The sequence below is a fragment of the Leopardus geoffroyi genome, chromosome D4 (assembly GCF_018350155.1).
Source record: "Leopardus geoffroyi isolate Oge1 chromosome D4, O.geoffroyi_Oge1_pat1.0, whole genome shotgun sequence".
NCBI lineage: Eukaryota > Metazoa > Chordata > Mammalia > Carnivora > Felidae > Leopardus > Leopardus geoffroyi.
Genome location: NC_059342.1, coordinates 72,412,869 through 72,435,240, shown reverse-complemented (window position 1 = coordinate 72,435,240; position 22,372 = coordinate 72,412,869). Strand labels below are relative to the sequence as shown.

Sequence of the window (22,372 nt, the reverse complement as noted above, 5' to 3'; positions counted from 1 at the left end):
ATACTTTGGTTTTTCTTCATTTTTTACGAGCCTCAACTTCTTAGGAGAACTGTAAACTTCTCAGTTATGATCAAATACATCAGATAATTAATTTACCACTTGCTTTTATTTTGTTCTCCTTTGGAGATATCCTTCCTTGAATACTCTGTCCTCCTCCTCTAGTCTAAACTGGATGCTTTCTAAGTTCGATGCACAGTGGTCCTTCCCATCTCTTGGGCATTTCCTGGTGTCTAGCACTGTTTTGGCTGAACATATCCTCTTCCAGTGGTTTCTTAACAATGAATGCAAAGAAGGTTAAAATATTTAAACCTGGCATTTTTGAGTGTCAATATTCTAACTTTATACTCAACTTACAGTTCACCTAGGAATGGAATTCTAAATGGAAATCTTTTCTTTCTTCAGCATTTTGAAAGTATTGTTTCCACAGCATTTGAAAGCAATGCTACTGGCATTCAGTGTTGCTATTGAGAGGTAGAATGCCACACTGATCACTCATCTCTGATGTGCTGTGTGTGTGTGTGTGTGTGTGTGTGTGTGTGTGTGTGTGTGTGTAGAAGCTTGGGGCGCCTGGGTGGCTCAGTCAGTTAAGTGTCCAACTTCTGCTCAGGTCATGATCTCATGGTTTGTGGGTTCAGGCCCTCCATCAGGCTCTTTGCTGACAGCTCAGATCCTGGAGCCTGCTTCGGATTCTGTGTTTCCCTCTGTCTCTGCCTCTCCCCTGCTCATGCTTTGTCTCTCAAAAATAAATGTTAAGAGAAAAAATTTAAACTTTTAGAATCTTTCCTTTACCTCTGACAGTCTAAAATGTCATGAGGATTTGCTTTCATGGTGGGTGCCTTCTCTGTTCACTCATCATATTGGATCTTTGGTAATAGGTTTTCTCATTATCAGCAATTAATGTCTTTCAATTTTTAAGAATTTGTTTTGACAATTCTCTCTCCACTGTGCTTTTCAAAAATGTTCTTTTTATAGAACTCTTATGAGTTGGATATTACCACAATTAGTTGACCCTCTACATTTCTTTTCTTGTTTATTTCCTTCTTCCTTATTATTTTCTCCAGGAGATATGCTCAATTTTATCTTCCAGTCTATTTTTTAAAATATAATTTATTGTCAAGTTAGCTAACATACAGTGTATATAGTGCGCTCTTGGCTTCGGGAGTAGATTCTCATGATTCATTGCTTACATACAACACCCAGTGCTCATCCCAACAAGTGCCCTCCTCCATGCCCATCACCCATTGTCTCCTCTCCCCCACCCTGCCATCAACCCTCAGTTTGTTCTGTGTATTTAAGAGTCTTTTATGGTATGCCTCCCTCTCTGATTGAAACTGTTTTTCCCCTTCCCTTCCCCCATGGTCTTCTGTTAAGTTTCTCAAATTCCACATTTGAGCGAAAACATGTGATATCTTTCTCTAACTTATTTCACTTAGCATAATACCCTCCAGTTCCATCTATGTTGTTGCAAATGGCAAGATTTCATTCTTTCTCATTGCCAAGTAGCATTCCATTGTATATATAAACCACATCTTCTTTATCCATTCATCAGTTGATGGACATTTGGGCTCTTTCCATAATTTGGGTATTGTTGAAAGTACTGCTATAAATATTGGGGTACATGTGCCCCTATGAATCAGCACTCCTGTATCCTTTGGATAAGTTCCTAGTATATTGCTGGGTTGTAGGGTAATTCTATTTTTAATTTTTTGAAGAACCTCCACACTGTTTTCCAGAGCGGCTGCACCAGTGTGCATTCCCACCAATAGTGCAAGAGGGTTCCTCGCCAACACCTGGTGTTTCCTGAGTTGTTAATTTTAGCCACTCTGACCAGTGTAAGGTGGTATCTCAATGTGGTTTTGATTTGTATTTCCCTGATGGTGAGTGACATTGAGCATCTTTTCATGTGTCTGTTGGCCATCTGGATGTCTTCTTTGGAAAAGTGTCTATTCATGTATTCTGATCATTTCTTCATTGGATTATTTGTTTTTCAGGAATTGAGTTTGGTAAGTTCTTTATAGATTTATCCTACCCCTTTATCTGATATGTCATTTGCAGATATCTTCTCCCATTCCGTCGGTTGCCTTTCAGTTTTGCTGATTGTTTCCTTCACTGTGCAGAAGCTTTTTATCTTGATGATGTCCCAATAGGTCATTTTTGCTTTTATTTCCCTTGCCTTCAGAGATGTGTTGAGTAAGAAGTTGCTGCAGCTGATGTCAAAGAGGTTGTTGCCTATTTTCTCCTCTAGGGTTTTGATGGTTTCCTGTCTCACATTTAGGTCTTTCATCCATTTTGAATTTATTTTTGTGTGCGGTTTAAGAAAGTGGTCCAGTTTCATTCTTCTGCATGTTGCTGTCTTGTCCTCCCGGCACCATTTGCTAAAGACACTGTCTTTTTTCCACTGGATACTCTTTCCTGCTTTGTCAGAGATTAGTTGGCTATACATTTGTGGGTTCAGTTCTGGGTTCTCTATTCTATTCCATTGGTCTTTGTGTCTGTTTTTGTGCCAACACCATACTGTCTTGATGATTACAGGTTTGTAGTAGAGGCTAAAGTCTAGGATCAAGATGCGTCCCGCTTTGGTTTTCTTTTTCAACGTTCCTTTGGCTACTAGGGGTCTTTTGTGGTTCTATACAAATTTTAGGATTGTTTGTTCTAGCTCTGAGAAGAATGTCAGTGCAACTTTGATTGGTATTGCATTGAATGTGTTGATTGCTTTGGGTAGTATTGACGTTTTAACAATATTTGCTCTTCCAATCCGTGAGCATGGAATGTTTTTCCATTTCTTTTGTCTTCTTCAATTTCTTTCATAAGTTTTCTATAGTTTTCAGCATACAGATCTTTTACATATTTGATTAGGTTTATTCCTAGGTATTTTATGGTTCTTGGTGCAATTGTAAATGGGATCGATTTCTTGATTTCTCTTTCTGTTGCTTCATTATTGGTGTATAGAAATGCAACCGATTTCTGTACGTTGATTTTGTATCCTGCGATTTTGCTGGATTCATGTATAAGTTCTAGCAGCTTTTTGGTGGAGTCTTTTGGGTTTTCCATGTGGAGTATCATGTCATCTGAGAAAAGTGAAAGTTTGACTTCTTTGCCAATTTGGATGCCTTTTTTTAAATGTTTATTTCTGAGAGAGAGAGAGAGAGAGAGAGAGAGCAAGTGAGCATGAGCAGGGAAGGGACAGAGAGAGAGGAAGACACAGAATCCGAAGCAGGTTCCAGGCTCTGAGCTGTCAGCACAGAGTCCAACTCGGGGCTCAAACTTGTGAACTGTGAGGTCATGACCTGAGCTGAAGTTGGATGTCTAACTGACTGAGCCACCCACGTGCCCCTCAATGCTTTTTATTTCATTTTGTTGTCTAACTGCTGATGCTAGGCCTTTCAACACTATGTTAACCAATGATGGTGAGAGTGGACATCGCTGTCATGTTCCTGATCTCAGGGGAAAGCTCTCTGTTTTTCCCCATTGAGGATAATATTAGCTGTGGGTTTTTCATATATGGCTTTTATGATGTTAAGGTATGTTCCTTCTATCCTGACTTTCTTGAGGGTTTTTATTAAGAAAGGATGCTGTATTTTGTCAAATGCTTTTTCTGCATCTATTGACAAGATCATATGGTTCTTATCCTTTCTTCTATTAATGTAATGTATCACATTGATTTGCGAATATTGAACCAGACCTGCAGCCCAGGAATGAATTCCACTTGATCATGGCTAATAATTCTTTTAATATACTGTTGAATTTGATTTGCTAGTATATTGTTGAGAAATTTTGCATGCATGTTCATCAGGGATATTGGCCTGTAATTCTCCTTTTTAGTGGGATCTCTGTCTGGTTTGGGAATCAAACTAATGCTGGCTTCCGAGAATGAGTCCAAAAGCTTTCCTTCCATTTCTATTTTTTGGAACAGCTTGAGAAGAATATGTATTAACTCTGCTTTAAATGTTTGGTAGTATTCCCCTGGGAAGCCATCTGACCCAGGACTCTTATTTGTTGGGAGATGTTTAATAACTGATTCAATTTCTTTGCTGGCTATGGGTCTGTTCAAATTTTCTATTTCTTCCCGTTTGAGTTTTGGAAATGTGTGGGTGTGTACGAATTTGTCCATTTCCTCCAGATTGCCTAGTTTATTGGCATACAATTTTTCATAGTATTCTCTGTTAATTGTATTTCTGTGGTATTGGTTGTGATCTGTGCTCTTTCATTCATGCCTTTATCTATTTGAGTCTTCTCTTTTCTTTTTGAGATGTCTGGCTAGGGGTTTATCAGTTTTGTTTATGTTTTTTAAAAAAACCCAGTTCTTAGATTCATTGATCTGTTCTGTTTTGTTTTGTGTGTGTGTGTGTGGTTTTTTTTTTTTGGGTTCTATATTATTTATGTCTGCTCCAATCTTTATTATTTCTCTTCTGCTGGCTTTGGAGTTTCTTTGCTGTTCTGCCTCTAGTTCCTTTAGGTTACAGTTAGATTTTGGTTAGGTTAGGTTGCTGTTAGATTTTGTATTTGGGATTTTCTTGTTTCTTGAGATAGGCCTGTATTTCAATGTATTTTCCTCTTAGGAGTGCTTTTGCTGCATCCCAAAGGGTCTAGATTGTCGTGTTTTCATTTTCATTTGCTTCCATATATTTTTAAATTTCTTCTTTAATTGCCTGGTTGATGCATTCGTTCTTTAGTAAGATGTTCTTTAACCTCCATGCATTTGGAGGTTTTCCAAATTTTTTCTTGTGGTTGATTTCAAGTTTCATAGCATTGTGATCTGAAAGTGTGCATGGTATGATCTCAATCCTTTTATATTCATTGAGTGCTGTTTTGTGACCCAATGTGTGATCTATCTTGGAGAATGTTCCATGTGCATTTGAGAAGAATGTGTATTCTGCTGCTTTTGGATGAAAAGTTCTGATTATATCTGTCAAGTCCATCTGGTCCAGTGTGTCATTCAAGGCCATTGTTTCTTTACTGATTCTCTGCCTAGATGTTGTAAGTGGAGTATTAAAGTCCCCTGCAATTACCATGTTCTTATCAATAAGATTGCTTATATTTCTGATTAATTGATTTATATATTTGGGTACGTTCAAGTCGGGGGCATAAACATTTATAATTGTTAGCTCTTCTTGATGGATAGACCTTGTAATTGTGATATAATGCCCTTCTTCATCTCTTGTTACAAACTTTAGTTTAAAATCTAGTTTGTCTGGGGGCGCCTGGGTGGCTCAGTTGGTTAAGCGGCCGACTTCGGCTCAGGTCATGATCTCGCAGTCCGTGAGTTCGAGCCCCGCGTCGGGCTCTGTGCTGACAGCTCAGAACCTGGAGCCTGTTTCAGATTCTGTGTCTCCCTCTCTCTGACCCTCCCCCGTTCATGCTCTGTCTCTCTCTGTCTCAAAAATAAATAAACGTTAAAAAATTTTTTTTTTAAATCTAGTTTGTCTGATGTAAGTATGGCAACTCCAGCTTTCTTTTGACTTCCAGTGGCATGATAGGTGGTTCTCCATCCCCTCACTTTCAATCTGAAGGTGTCCTCGGGTCTAAAATGGGTCTCTTGTAGACAGCATATAGATGGATCTTGGGGTTTTGTTTTGTTTTGTTTTTTGTTTTGTTTTGTTTCAATTTGTCTTTTGGGGCATTTAGTCCATTTACATTCAGAGTTATTATTGAAAGATATGGATTTAGTGTCATTGTGTTATCTATAGGTTTCGTGCTTGTTGTGATGTCTGTGGTCCTTTGTAGTCTTTGCAGCATTCCACTCACAGAGTCCCCCTTAGGATCTCCTGCACGGCTAGTTTAGTGGTCATGAACGCCTTTAGTTTTTGTCTGGGAAAGCCTTTATCTTTCCTTCTATTCTGGATAAAGGATTCTTGGCTGCATATTTTTCCTATTCAGCACATTGAGTATTTCCTGCCACTCCCTTCTGGCCTGCCAAGTTTCAGTAGACAGGTCTTCTATTACCCTTGTGTGTCTACCCTTGTAGGTTAAGGCCTGTTTGCCCCAGGTGCTTTCAGAATTCTCTTTATCTTTGTATTTTGCCAGTTTCACGATGATATGCCATGAAGAAGGCCTGTTCTTGCTGAATCTGAAGGTAGTTCTCTGTGCCTCCTGAATTTGGATGTCTGCTTCCTTCCCCAGATTAGGGAAGTTCTCAGCTGTAATTTGTTCAAGTAAACCTTCTGCCCCTTTCTCTCTCTTCTTCTTCTTCTGGAACTCTTATGATACTGGTATTATTACATTTCATTGAATCAGTTCTCTAATTTTCCCCTTGTGGTCTAGTATTTTCTTATCTCTCTTTTTCTCAGCCCCATTATTTTCCATAATTTTATCTTCTATTTCACTTATTCCCCTCTCTGCCTCCTCCCTCCTTGCTGTTACTGCATCTAGTTTATTTTGCACCTCATTTACAGAATTTAATTCATCATGACTGTTTCTTAGTTCCTTGATCTCTGCAGCAATAGATTTTCTCCTCTGTTCTGTGCTTTTTTCAAGCTCAGCTATTAATCTTATGACTATCATTCTAAATTCTTGATCAGATATATTGTTCATATCTGTTTTGAGCAATTCTCTAGCTCAATTGTCATTTCTTCCTTTAATTTCTTTTGAGAATTCTTCCATTTCATCATTTTGGCTAGTTTTCTGTCCTTTGCGTGTTTTAATAGCTTTTTATGTGTCCTGCACCTGTGAGCAGGGGTCATACACTGTCCATGGCCTGGCCCTTCAGGAGGTGTTTTTGGAGTGTGTTGCATGCTCTCTGTTGTGGCTCTGGTTGCTTTATCTTCCTACTCCTAGTGGTGGTTGGGACCTTCCACCAGGTGTGCATTGATTTGTTCATTGGCGTAACCCTGGAAAAAATTTGAAAAGGGGGTGGTCGTAGAAGAAGCCTTATCCCATACAAAGAGAGAAATGACAAAAGTGGGGAAAAAGAAAAGAAAAAAAAAAGAGAGAGAAAAAATTGACCAGACAGAGAATCAGAGAAACTATATGGCTTAATCCAGAGAGAGAGAGAGAGGAAAGTAAAGGAGATACAGAAGAGGTGTAAAAAGAATAGGTTAAAAATGTCTGCTTAAACAAACCAACAACCAGAATAGAGAAGGGAAGAAATAGAAGGAAGAAAAGAAATAAATATAATAAAATAAAATATATATAAAAGAATGGACCAAGTATCAAATTAGAAAACGCAAAACCACTGGACAGATACCTGTCTGTGCCTTGGAACCGGTGGCTGTGCTAATGTGGAGGAGAGGCTGTCAGTGTCAATCTTGCTCTGTTAGGTATGCAGTCACCAGGTATGGAGGTGTGTGGGTTGATGTAGGTGGGCCCCACCTCCACTGTAGGCCAGGTGTTTTGTTCCCTGAAGCCCCACTTTGTTGGTAATGGGGGGAGAATAGCGACACCCAAATCTCTCCTCCCTGGACAGGATGTCCCCGATTACTCCGTTTAGGCCGTCCTCACAGTGATGCATGGGCATGAGCAGGCCTCTTTGTCCCACTCCACAGTCACCCATACTTCCCAGGCACTTGGCTGGGATTCAAACCCTAATGTCCTAAAGGATCCTGCTCCGCTGGCCCTGGTTCTGGGGGAGTGCCACTCCACCCAGCCAACAGAGGGCCTCCGGCTGGGGGGAGCCTGCAGGGTCTTTTGTTCTTGGAATGGATACATACCTTCTTCCCACAGCACTCAAGGGAGGGGACTGCTCTCTCTGACTACGCCTCTGAGCTGGCTACCGAGCCTGGAGCTGGTTCCCCTCCTCCCCGGGTGTGCACACAGGGTGGCGGGCCCCAGTCTAGAGGAAGTCCTGCAACCCTGGATCCTCCCTGTTAAGGCTATTTGCAAGTTAGAAGTTGGTTCTTTTTCCGTTTTTCCCGATCCCCGGTCTGTAGTTTTTCTTTTGTCCAAATGCAATCCTGCACTTCTACAGACTTTCTTTCTCTTCCTTTTGTCTCTCTGCGGAAGGGGATCCCTACCCTCCGTGCCTCTGCTGCCCGTTTTATCTCTCCCAGTTCGCAATCACGTAACTATGGCCCGTCAGGTTGTCCCTGTGGGCCTCTAGAGATGTTTCTGTCACTCTGTAGCCTGGATTCCTGGAATTCCAAGTCTTCTGGCAAAATACTGCTGTGTTTGAGGGATGAGGAAACTTTGGGTTCCCCTACTTCTCTGCCATGTTGACTCTAGTTTTTACTTTTTTTAAAAGTGTTTGTTTATTTATTTATTTTATTTTTTAAATTTACACCAAGTTAGTTAGCATATAGTGCAACAATGATTTCAGGAGTAGATTCCTTAATGTCCCTTACCCGTTTAGCCCATCCCCCCCTCCCACCACCCCTCCAGTAACCCTGTTTGTTCTCCATATTTAAGAGTCTCTTATGTTTTTGTCCCCCTCCCTGTTTTTATATTATTTTTGCTTCCCTTCCCTTATGTTCATCTGTTTCATATCTTAAAGTCCTCATATGAGTGAAGTCATATGATATTTGTCTCTCTCTGACTGACTAATTTCACTTAGCATAATACCCTCTAGTTCCATCCATGTAGTTGCAAATTCTAGTTTTTACTTTAAAACATTTGTTGTATTTGGAATTTATTTTGTATAATGAATGAAACAAGAACCCAAATTTTACTTAAAACATTTCACACCAAACCTGTATTTATCTTTCCTACTATTCATCACAGTTATAATATCATAATTATTTATGTGATTATCTCTTCCCAGTCACTATTGATTTGAAATATCACCTTTTTATTATGCAGTTGGAGTACTTTTTAAAATGCTCCCTCCCACAAATACCATGTTGGGATTTTGACCATAAACAAGGTGATTTTCTAGATTGTTAGAATTTATATTTAAGTATTTATATTTTTACAACCATACTGAATATTTCTGTTTACTCACAAGGCATGCCTTTTCACCTTTTCGCTCACTTTATTTTATATTTCTTGGTAATTTTCTGCTTTTTCATATTATTCAAATTTGTGTAGTTTTATGTTTTTGTGTTTTTACGAATGGATTGATTTGGGGTTATATTTTAATATACTGTAAGACTTGTGATTTTTGAATATTAATATTATATCATAAAAAATTTTTGAACTCTCTTATTTTTACTTTTCAATAATTTTCTGCTGAATCTTAGACTTTTGTATTATCTGCAAATAATGATAATTTTGTTTTCTTCAATCTAATATTTAACCCTCTTATTTTGTTGTTTAATTGCAATATCTATCACGTAAAAGCAATGTCATACACATTATCAGCAAGGGTGGTATTGGCCTTTGGCTTGAGATATGTCTGGATGTTAAGGAAATTATTCACCTAATCCCATTTCACAAAGAGCATTTACCAGGAGTGGACACTAAATGTTATGAGTTATTGATATCTATAAGGGTTCATATGGTAGGACAACCCTTTGATCAATATTACTATAGATTACCTAATATTTAGCCACATTTGCATTAATGGAATACACACCCACAATCATAGTGTACTGCTGTTTAAGTCCATTTCTAGATTCTATTTGCTAATACTTTATTTAGAACCTTTTAAAAATCAGTTTTGATAGCTCTAGTTTTCTCTTGTGCATTATCTGTTTAAAACAGAAGTATATTGGTATTTGTTAATGGACAAGAGTTCCTTCTTTCTTTCACCTAGGACATTTTAAATAACAAGAATCTCTTTCCTTCTGGTTTTCCAATTATGTCAGTACAGAATCGTCCAGTGTTCTCTGTGATTGTGAAGTAGGCTTTGCCTCTAGACAGTGCCCCAATGTGATAGGAAACAAGGAAGAAGAAATGGTGTGTTGGGCAGGACAGTCTCTCTTGCAACACTATATAGCAATTAGTGGTGGACCAGTGGACTCTATGAGGGAGTGTTTATTATTCTTCCAGAAGCTTGTCCATGTCTCCAGAACTCATACTAGTGAGAACCTCTGGAATTTCCTTCACTTATGACCTGCAGCACTGCACTGGTTGGTGTTAGGTCATGGGACTTTCAATTTGTTCCACGTGGCATTCTATCTGGCTATAATCTTCAGAGTGAACTGATATGCCGATGGGAGATGGTTATGTTTCCAAGGGAATCAGAAAATTTAAAAATAAACCAATAGCTTGTAGCCTGTTTACTCAGTGTATTTTTAGTTTTTCACTGGAGAGAGGGCACTAGGGTAGCTAAGAGATGGGAACACAACTTCAGAAGGAGAGTGGTTTCATCTGAGGGATCAGGATCAAGAGTTAAGATTTAGAATAGTGCATCTGTAAATGAAACCATGTGTCCTTTATCAAAGCCAGAACATTTCAGTTATTTCTTTATGATCTTTACAAATCAGATAATGACAGCTAGGGACACTTCTAAGTCTCTTGCTTTATAAATAGAATATGAATACAGGAATGATTATGATCTATTGAATGCTTACCCTGTCCTCGGTCTGGAGCTAAGCCCTTTGTAAACAACTTATGTTGTAGGTATCTAATTGTTATCATCATCACCATCATCCCCATTTTAAAGATGGTAAAACTGAGATTTAGAGTGGTTACATCATTATTCAAGGTCACTTACAGCACCCACCAGGGCTTTGTACTCTCAATCTTGAGCTTGGAAATTTTTTTTTGTCTACACAGTTACATAAGTGCAGACATCTGGCTCATTATGAGAGGAGTCTCTGGATGATAAACTCAACTTCCTGTTCTCTAGTTAAGAGATCACAAAAAGACGACCCCTGGGAATAAAAATCAAACACTAGCAGATATTGCTTTTTGCTTCTTAAATGTCAGGGTAACACCCTAGTGTTCCATTTTTTTCAGATTTCAATAGAATTCATTTTGTTTTCCAGTAAATATAGTTTTAGTTTTGCAAACTTAGATTTTAGGGTGGGTGTGAATACATGTTTGTTCTAGTTGCTTGGATGTCAAAACAATTTGTACTATAGTTAATTTTTCTATGCCTCTTGGCCGTTGGTTTAAACAGCATTCCAGCCCCTGGGAGAGTTGGCAAAGAAATGAGTTCACCTCCTAGGAAACTCCTAAGTGAACGACTCTTGTTCTTGCTCTTGGTAATTAAATTCTCACATTCACGTCAGGAGTAGCTTCTCTTTCATTTCCTATGATATTTTAACCTTTTTATCCCCTGAACAATGACCAGAGTACCCCATTATGCAAACACTGTTGTGTCTTCTTGAGTCTTGCCCATGTTAGAAATACCCTGGCAAACACCGTAATTCAAGGTATCACCAGCTTTCTCCTTGAGAGACATCCTAAGTAAAGTGGCCTGCAGAGAATATCCTCTGTCACATGGAAGAGTGTTGGTCATCTGTCTCTAATATTTCTTCACACTGAAACTTGCCAAGGCTCACATGTCCCAGGTTCAGAAAACAGCATTGCATGTCAGCTGATTCAGAAGCTCTAGATCAGTGGTTTACAGTCTTCGCGGTACATTGAAATCACCCAGGAAGCTTTAAAAAATACTTACACTCAGGTCTCACATGACTATGATTTAATTGGCCTAGAGTGCCACCTGGGCATTGACTTTTTTTTTTAAAGCTTCTCAGCTAACTACTGTGCATGCCACATTTAGAAAACTCTGCCCCAGAGGGTAGGAATGCAGGTTTGGCTTTTCCCTTATTTGGAGCAGAAGAAAAAGGAATAGGCAAGTCCCTGTGATGCCTCAGAACCCAGTGCCTTCCAGAGTGCCTGGGTGGCTCAGTCGGTTAAGTGTCCAACTCTTGATTTCAGCTCAGGTCATAATCTCATGGTTTGCAGGGTTGAGCCCCATGTCAGGCTCTGTGCTGATGGTGCGGAGCCTGCTTGGGATTCTCTCTCTCTCTCTCCCTCTCTCTGCCCCTCCCCTGCTCTCTCTCTCTCTCAAAATAAATAAAAATTAAGAAAAAAAAAAAAAAAAGGAATACAGTGCCTTCCATGGGCCTCCTCCCCCAGTGTCTATCCTCAGAATCATACTTTACAGAGAAAAAATTAACTTCATCATAGTTTTTACCAACAGGGAGGATGTAGTTGATATTTATTTGTTTGTTTGTTTGTAATTGAAGTGTAGTTGACATACAATATTATGTTAGTTTCAGGTGTACAGCATAGTAATTTGACATTTATATGCATTACTAAATACTTGCCATGATAAGTGTATTTACCATCTGTCACCATACAAAGTTATTACCATATTGTTGACATTATTCCCCATGGTGTACTTTTCACCCCCATTACTTTTGTGACAGGAAGTTTGTACCTCTTAATCCCTTTCACCTATTTTTTAAATATAGCGCTTCATGTTGAATTGAGACTATAGAAAACCTTAATGACAACACATATTATACAGAGCCTGAAACCAAGTAACACCATTTTATAATTGCAGTATTTTAGTTCTTCTGGAAGGAAGTTCATGGATGTTTATAACTCTTTATTTAGTAGGTGTATATCCTCCGTTGTCAGTCCCCTTCCACTGACTCTTTCATTCTGGGTCACAAACATACATACCTTGCTTGGGCTTTAAAATATTTCCCTTTTTTTTGCTTCCCACTCAATCCACCTTACCACCTTCTCATGTCCTCTCACTGCCGAATTCTTGAAGAGCACAACCTATACTTTCTGCTCTTTTCCAGACATCGCTAGATTTAGGATTCCTCTCTATATTTCCATGAAACTGTACTCACAAACGTGATCCAAGGTTTGGGGACTCAAATCCAAATCCAGTAGCTTCTCACTCTTCTTTCTGCTTGACCTGTAGTTACTTAACACCTTTTACAATTCTATGAAACAATGGCAATGAAAACACCATGAACTTGACACAAAAATCTCTACACAGATCAGGGAAACATAATTGAGTCCAGAAATAACTTTGGGTGCATGTAGTCAGTTAATATAGGACAAAGGTGGACGTCACATTAAGTGGGAAAAGAATCCATCTATTTAATTAGTGGTCTGGTTATGCATCATGAAGAAAATGAGGTTGGACCTCTTCCTCATGCATCACACACAAAAAGTATATCTCAGATGGATTAAAGTTTTAAATGTGAGTAAAAGATGGGTGCCTGGGTGCCTCAGTTGGTCAAGTGTCTGACTCTTGATTTTGGCTCAGGTCATGATCTCATGGTTCGTGGGTTTGAGCCCTGCGTCAGGCTCTGTGCTGACAGTGCAGAGCCTGCTTGGGATTCTCTCTCCCCACCCCCACTCTCTCTCTCTGCCCTCCACCACTTGCATTCTGTCTCAAAAATAAATAAATAAACATTAAAAAAATAAATGGAAAAAAGGAAAATTTAGGGGAATATATGTATAAACTGGGATAAAGGGAGAATTCTTAAGCAATTCAGAAAGCCCAGAATTTATCAAGGAAAACATAGATATGGATAGCTACATTAATATTTTTTTGTGTATATTGAAAAACACCAAAATCAAAGTCAAAAGACTCATGGCAGGTTGGGAAAAATACTAGTAATACATGGTAATAGAGATTTAATGTCCTACAGATTGATTAAAAAAAATTTTTTTTTAATGTTTACTTTTGAGACAGAAGGAGACAGAGCGTGAGTTGGGGAGGGGCAGAGAGAGAGGGAGACACAGAATCTGAAACAGGCTCCAGTCTCTGAGCTGTTAGCACAGAGCCCAATGTGGGGCTCTAACCCGCGAACCATGAGATCATGACCTGAGCCAAAGTCGGACGCTTACCCGACTGAGCCACCCAGGCACCCCTACAGATTGATTTTTAAAAAGTCAAATTTTGTTTAAATATTTTTATGTTTATTTATTTATTTTTGAGGCAGGGGGAGAGCCCACAAGTAGGGGAGGGGCAGAGAGAGAGAGTGTGAAGCAGGTTCTAGGCTCTGCACTGTCAGCACAGAGCCTGTCACCGGGTTCAAACTCATGAACCGTGAGATCATGATTTGAGCCAAAGTCAGTCGCTTAACCAACTGAGCCATCCAGGTGCCCCCCAAAAAGTCAAATTTTAAGTGTGTGAGGACACAATGAGGCAATTTATAGAAAAGGAAATGCAAATGTCCAATAAATGTGGAAGACAGAGTGATACAAATTAAGGCAATTAGGAGATACCATTTTTCACTGCGGTTGGCAAAACATAAGCATTGATGAGCTGGTAGAAATATGAATCTCTGCAGTTTTTACGAATTCAGTCCAACAATATCCATTAAAATGAAAAACGTATTGGGGCGCCTGGGTGGCGCAGTCGGTTAGGCGTCCGACTTCAGCCAGGTCACGATCTCACGGTCCATGAGTTCGAGCCCCGCGTCAGGCTCTGGGCTGATGGCTCAGAGCCTGGAGCCTGTTTCCGATTCTGTGTCTCCCTCTCTCTCTGCCCCTCCCCCGTTCATGCTCTGTCTCTCTCTGTCCCAAAAATAAATAAACGTTGAAAAAAAAATTAAAAAAAAAATAAAATGAAAAACGTATTTATATTTGGCCTTGAAATCTCACATTTGGTAATCTGCCTCCAAGAAATAAGGACACCGGTATGTAAGTATGTGTGTACAAGGATCTTTGCTGTTTCTTTGTTTGTCTTAAATGTAAGAGAGGAGAGGCATGGAGTGTGTCCCTTAGAATTGGGGGGCTGAGCCCAGAAACAGATCTTACAGACAAGTATTCTGAATCGATCCTCATCTTATTACTTATTATTCAGTTCTTCTTTTCCTTGCTTCTTTTACCTTTATGGGAAGTTTGATTTGTCACATAATAATAGAAATATTTTAGAATCTCTTATTTTTATTCTATTTTTGTCATCTTTTCCTTAGTTTTCAGCAGGTTTCACTCTTACATGTTATTTGATACATAAAAGATAATGGCTATTATCTTTCAAGTGTAAGTTATGTGACTTTTTCAAGTTCTTTTTTTCTTGGATTCTACTTTATCTAAAATAATAACTACAGTCTCTACTTTTTGTTTAATTTACATTTGCTTTATATTTCCTTGTCCATCTTTTGATAAATCTGTGTCATTTTTATGTTTTTCAAGGTTTTGGGATGTCACAGATGACATTAAAAAATTTTTTTTCAATGTTATTTACTTTTGAGAGACAGAGCGTGAGTAGGGAAGGGACAGAGAGAGAGGGAGACACAGAATTCAAAGCAGGCTCCAGGCTCTGAGCTGTCAGCACAGAACCTGACGTGGGGCTCGAACCCACAAACCGTAAGATCATGACTTGAGCCGAAGTCAGACACCCAACTGACTGAACCATCCAGGCACCCCACACATCACATTTTAAGTTATACTTATGGTTTTCTCTAAGCTTTTTAAAAGCATTTTTTAAGCTGTAATTCTCTATTTGTCCGCGATGGGATTTAAGTAGCGGGATTTACTTTTCTTACTGAGTATGAAGAATTCAGAAAACCTCTGATTCCTCCTGTTCTTGACAGAGCAGTTGAAAAGCTGCAATTCTGGGCGCATCTGGTATGTAGCTGCATCCTCATCTTTATACAAGGCAAACATTTCTTATTAACCTACAAGCTGGAAGGAGTCAGAAAATTGGGATATTTAGCTTCATGCACCTTCATTCCAGGGGGGACCATCTCTCCTGCTGTTAGTTTTGGGTCTCACTGCTGGCAGTAGGTCTGGTCGATCTGGGGCTCTTCCAAAGGAGGTGTGACAAGATCAGGGTTAGCGGTATGAGCTCTGGGGTCACTCCACCAGGACTTGCATCCTGACTTCATCACTTACTGGAAGAAGAAAGGGGAGGGAAAGGCAATAGCAGAATTCTAAAAGGTGGTTTTGAGGATTAAGTGACACAATCCATACCCCTGCTGTATACTAAATGCTCATTAAATGTCAGCTGCTATTCTTATTTTTATCATCATCATCATGATCATCATGATCATGGACTGATGAACTTTCAGGGTCATTTCTGCCAGAGTTTAACAAAGTAGAAACACAATGGTTGATCTCTCCTCCTCTAGAACTTTCTGCTCAGTTTTCCCACAGACCAAGCATATGCTGGAGCCTGGGAGGCTCAGTCAGTTAAGTGTCTGACTTTGTCTCAGGTCATGATCTCACAGTTCATGAGTTTGAGCCCCGTGTCAGGCTCTGTGCTGACGGCTCGGAGCCTGGAGCCTGCTTCGGATTCTGTGTCTTCCCTTCTCTCTACCCATCCCCTGCTCTCACTCTGGTCTTCCTCCCTCTCTCAGTAAAAAAAAAAAAAAAAAAAAAAAAAAGCATTAAAAGAAAAGAGTAAACTTACTGTCACAGAGCAGAAACTGAGACTTTCTTCAGTTGGCTCATTTCTCTCATATAACATAAGGGGCAAGTCCTTACCACCTCCAGAAAGAGTCTTCCACAGAGTCCTCTGTTAAAGAACCTTCTTTGTTCCCATGTCCCTCTGTGAAGTCCCCATGGCTCCTGGTTCCCACTCAGTTTTCTTGGAAAATGCAACCTCATTTCAGGAGAAAGAGAAGTTATAGTCCCCAGGATCTTCAAAATGCACCTCTACCATCTCCTGGATGCTGGTGCAGGCATACTCTGCTCCTCCTTTGCCAGCTTCAAAGGCAGGAGAGGGTCTGGCCTGTCATCGTGGTAGATGGTGAGTTCCCTTCTTCTGGGTTAACTTCCCTCCAACAAGAGCCACGGCTCATTCAGAGCCACAGTTCCCTAAGCAGCAAATGTACTTCATCATCCAGCCCAAGAGTCAGCAAATTTTTTAATTAAATAAAATCATATATTGAGTCATTATATATACATATACATATATACAGTCTGTGTATATATAGTATATGTTATATATATATGTATACACACAGTCTATACATACATATTGTATATTTAAATGTACGATATGTATAATGTGTATATGTAATATTATATATAACATATATAATAACATATATAAATATAATATGTATTATATATATATGATCTATTTCTGAGCTAATTCTTCCTTTCTATGAATCTCTGTTCAGATCTTGGGTGTATCACTGATTATGTTCCTGTGTTTTTATAATCTATTTCAGTAGAGAACAGAGCTAGTTTCCCCTTCAGTGCTTTTGTTTTTCAAAATTGTGTAGCCATTTGTGACCAGGTTTTAGGTTAACCCCCCCATACATATCTAGATCCTCCTTCTCTTCATTAGAGGCTAGAGAAGACAACATTCAAGTTCCCAACCTCCTTTGTTGTCTTTGGGGGACAGAGGATCCAGTTCTGGTGAATTAGGTTGAAATGAGATCTACTTGTGGACTTTTTGGGAAAGTTTTCACTTTGCTGATAAAGGGTACAATTGGGGCTGTTGCCTCCTTTCCCTTTCTTCTTGTCTTGAAAGCAGCTGTGTTGTGGCCATTTTTTTTAATTGGAGAGAGAGAGAATCTTTTCATTTTTTCTGAATTTTTTTGAGAGAGAGCATGAGGATGCATGAGCTGGGGGGAGAGGGGAAAGGAGAGAGAGAGGGAATCTTAAGCAGGCTCTATACTCAGCTTGATCCCAAGACCCTGAGATCATGACCTCAGCTGAAATTAAGAGTCAGATACCTAACTGACTAAGCCACCCAGCCACCTGGGAATCTTTTTTTTTTTTTTTTTAAGTTTATTTATTATTTTAAGAGAGAGAGAGAGAGAGAGAGAGAATCTCAAGGAGGCTCTGCACTGTCAGGGTAGAGCCCAATGTGGGGCTTGAAATCAGTGGGACTTGAACTCAGGAACTGTGAGACCATGACCTGAGCTGAAGTCAGATGCTTAGCGAAAGAATATTAAGCAGCCTCCACACTTAGTGTGGAGCCCAATGTGGGGCTCAATCCCATGACCCTGGGATCATGACCTGAACTGAAATCAAGAGTTGGACCCTCAACAAACTGAGCCTCCCCGGCACCCCATGGCAGCCATTTCAAGCATGAGAATCGTTTTGTCATGTTAAGAAGTAAAGTCAGTTAAACACGGGGGCTTTGTACAGCTCTGTGGAATGAGAGGGCTATTTTATAAAATATCCTTTCTCTAGAACTGTGGGGAAAATTAGGCAAAATATGGCCAAAATCCTGAGAGTGAGTTTCGTTAATTCATCCATTTAACAAAGTTTGGTTGAGCCTTTCCTGCATGATGTTTGTGTGCATAGAAAATGATCTTGTTGGGGTGTCTGGTTGGCTCAGTTGGAAGAGCACGTGACTCTTGATCTTGGGTTGGGAGTTCAAGCCCCATGTTGGGTATAGAGATTACTTAAATAGATCAATAATCTTAAAGAAAATAAGCTCATTGTCAACGATTGATGGGTGCACAGATAAGGAGCAAGAAATCAACCTGGATGATGGTTTCTATTTTCCACCTGAGTGAATAACATTCAAGTCTGGGTGATAGACACCTGCCTCTCATGGACTCTTTACAAGAACAATTTCCCAGCACAAGCTGTTTGCATTTCCTAGGCTCTAGTGTCCACCCAATCCCTAACTTCCGAGGATGACTTTTCCTGTCTCAAATTGCCTTGCATAGAGAACATTCCCTTCCAGTAAGCCTGGCCATCTACTGGGGAGCAGGTGGCAGCAGGAACCATGCTTGGAGCCCGTGCTATTACTACAGGGGCCTGAGAGAGGCCAAGGGTACAATGATGCCATGAATAGCAGGCACTGTTGTGTGTATGCTTTGAATTCAGGAGGGACGAGGCCACTTGAGGCTGGGGGTTTGGAGACAAGTTCACAATGAAAGTGGCATCTGTTCTCCTGTTCTTGGAATTATGGCTAAAGTTCCACAGAGCTTAAACAATTCACCCAAAGCATAAGCAAAACAGGCTTTTATGGGGAAAATGGAAACTGGCTGGTAGGTGTACTTCACACCACAGATATGCTGGGAGTCCTCCTGGAGTGGCGGCTGGTAGGGACAAGTGGTTTGTCAAAGTGATTAGCAATATTGCTTACAAGCCAAGGCTGAGTCACCTTCATTGGAGCCTCGTGTCCCAGGGAAGGCTGAATCATGCACTTCCCCTCTTTATCACCAGAACCCTGACCTGTCTTCAGAAGTTTTCTGAGGACCTCCAACACCAGGACCCACTGAGGTGTGGAGAGACGGTCTGGATTTGTAAGTTTGGAATGTCAAGGCCTGAACTTGTTCTGGGGCTTGAATGTTCTGGTACTAGGCAAGATAATTAATTGAGGTGTTTGTCATTGTATTCTTTGTATATTACTCAGCATTCCAGCAGGTGGCCAAGCCTGTGCTCCCATGCCACAAGGCCTATAGAAGAAGTATCCACCCCCTTTCCTGACTTTTCCCCCTTTATCCTGAAGGATTTGAGCACATTATGCTAGGGAAAGGAGCTGTAGAGTGCCTTTGAGGGGTAGGGTTTCTAGTTGTGAAAGACCAAAGATTTTTTCCCCAAGAGAAGGAATGGATGTCCACAGTTTCTGTAAATACAGGTTTCCCCCACTATCCAAAAGTGGAGCGTTCCTCTGAAAATTTTCAGAAGCTGAAATGGCATAAAGGGAAGAAGCAATTACCATGAATTTATATGAAAAAACTTTAGAGCATTCCCAGACCCCAAAAATAACCTCTCTCAGGCTTTTCTGATACCTTAGGGCACATCTTGCTAACGGAAGCACAGAATAAATCAAGATAGAGCACAGATGCTCACAGACACAGCTCAGAACTCAGGTGGCTGGATGCTGAGATGCTGAGTGTAGTTTCCAGGGAGGGAGCTTGGCGGGTGACTCACTGCTCAGCGTGTGTGCTGCCTCTGTAAAGGCTCACTGAAGGGCCCCTGGGTGGCAAAGTTGGTTGAGCCTCTGACTCTTGATCTTGGCTCAGGTCACAATCTCATGGTTTGTGAGTTTGAACCCCACATCAGGTTCTGCGCTGATGGCATGGAGCCTGCTTGGGATTCTCTCTTTCCTTCTCTCCCTGCCCCTCCCCTGCTTGTGTGCTCTCTCTCTCTCCCAAAATAAATAAATAAACAAAAAATAATAATAAAGGCTCACTGCAAAACAAATGCTATTTTTGCTTTTTGCCCTTTTTCATGAAATTAAAAAAAAAAAAGGTTTACTTCAGTTAGGATAAAACAGGTACTAATGTAGGTCTTTCATGAAAGCACAGTGGCCTAACATGAACTTTCAAAAAGTAGAGCATTCCTCATGGGTCTCTGTGGTCCATCCTCCACAGAACCTCAGGAAGATGCCAAGCTGTCCAGTGGCAATAAGTCCATGTTAAATATAGGAAGGTCTTCCTGGACTCTGGGTCCTGGGGCTCTCAGCCATGGAAAAGGGCCACCCAACTTCAAGGATCAATGTAAGTTTGGCCTATGGGGATCTTGGATCGTGGAAGACATGTTGATAAAGGGTTGACCCATGGGTCAAATCTGGCCCACCATCTATTTTTGTATGACCAGTCAGCTGCTTTCAAGCAATAATGGCAGAGTTGAGTAGTTGTGACAGACACCCATCTGGGCTGCAAAACCTGAAATATTTGCTCTCTGATCCTTTATGGAAAAATAGGTTGCCAGCCCTTTGTGTACACCAGTGACCAGAGATGCCTCCTGAATGTTTTGCTTCACATCACAACTCCTGATCATTAACTCTTGGAGAGGTGATGGCAGTGGGAGGTGAGAGGAGAAGAGAACCCTGTCAATCTCTGAAATTAAATTTCCTGCAAGCTGGAGGGAACAAGGGCTCAGTGTCATACATACCTTAATTTTATGTAATTTTGTATAATTTTATGAATCTTGCACATTCAGGTTTGAGTTTACAAATCATCCTTATCATGTGTCAGCTCCTAGGCCTCCTGTTTGACAATCATGCCTTTTGTTTTATTGACCCGGTTCTGGAAGTAACATCCATAGGTCTCCTCCATCTCTGTACATCCAAAGCCTACCATTAGGTCCCAACTTAAATGTTCACTCCTAGAGGTCTTTTTTTTTTTCTTCATGTTTATTTGTTTATTTTTGAGAGAGAGAGAGAGCATGCACATAGGGTAGGGACAAAGAGAGAGAGGGAGACAGAGAATCCTAAGCAGGCTCTGAGCTGTCAGCACAGGCCCAATGTGGGGTTCGAATTCACAAACCGCGAGATCATGACCTGAGCCAAAATTAAGAGTCGGATGCTCAGCTGACTGAACCACCCAGGCACACCTAGCCTTGGAAATCTTACTTTGTTTTTTTCGACTTGCAAGTACACCTAACAAGATTTTTCAAAACAAATTTGCTTCCAGATATCCTGACTGGTTTGCCTCAGACAGTTGGACCATTTCTCCCAAATTAAAAAAGTTGAGATGTGATGTCTCCCTTCTCTCAATTCCTATTGCAGTCTAATGCACATAATCACATTATGGTAATTTGTGTGCATTCCTTGTTAGTTTCTGGAGTGCAGGGACTGAGTCTTAGGCAGTTAAGCCATACTGGACAAGAACCTGCTTGATCTGAGTTCAAATTCTGACTCCTCCACTAGCGGTAAGACCACGGGCATATCATTAACATCTTTGGGCTTCAACTTTATCATCTAAAATATTCCAGTAATCCTCTCTGTGCCTCCAGAGATGGGAGGATTAGTTGAAATAGTGCCATAAAAATGCTTTTTGAGAATCACTACCCTTTGCAGTTCAACCCAGAGCCTGGAGTGCAGGAGGTAAAATCACCAAAATGTGTGTGTGTGGCAGTCACCTTAGGGGCAAGATAAGGCCCTGACGGAGAACAGGAACTTGGCACCAGCCTTTCTTCCTCCTTCTGAGGGTTGTGACTCATCCTGAGAATCAGTAGCATTCCCTTGACCCCCACCTCAACCCTCACAATCACATCATAATCACATGATCATGGCTGTGCTGGGAACACCCAGGAGGAAGGGAGGGAAGAGCTTGAGTTGGTTCCCTGGTGGGACTGTAAAGGCCAGGGAGAGGGAAGGCTTGCAGAAGCTCCAAAGCAGAGGAGGCTGAGCAGGGCTCCCGAATGCGTCAGCTGCTGCTGCAGGCTGGTGCCCAGCCTACCCTCAACCCTTTCTGAGCAATCTGGCCTCGGGTGCTCGGTCACAGTGCCACCGCTGGTAATGAGACTTAGCAGGAGGAAAAGCCGCTCGTGCTTGGTCCTAGCTTTTGTGTAATCTCATTGGAAATGGAGCCAACTGCCTGGAGAGGCCAGGCAAGTCTCAGGATGTACATCCTGCAGAGACAGGATAATTAACGATTCAAAATCCTCCAGATTTATTTATTTTAAATAACCAAATATTGTTTGTACTTCTTCCTATGACACATGCTCTGTGCACTTATTTTGATCATTTCCTTTGTCTATTTAGTTGGTTCATCCCTCAGAGCCTGCTCCATCTGGGGGATGTTGCCTCTGTCAGAAGGAGTGGGGGGATCAAAGTTTGGGAGCCAGGAATCCTGTTTTCTGGCTCTTGCTCTAATCGAACTTTTCCACTCATTACTATCCCTTTACCCAATGAGAGACTCTCAAATAGAGGCTTTGTCTGCCTCTAGGACAGCTGTGAGGGAGTCCCCGAGGGAGGAGTGTTGAC

General features: G+C 40.7%; 1 protein-coding gene across 7 annotated transcripts in view; it reads left to right on the top strand.

The window, feature by feature from the left end:
• SUSD1 (sushi domain containing 1) overlaps window positions 1-22,372 on the top strand; it is a 258,157-nt gene that overhangs the window by 160,815 nt on the left and 74,970 nt on the right. The gene's annotated exons all lie outside the window — the stretch shown is intronic.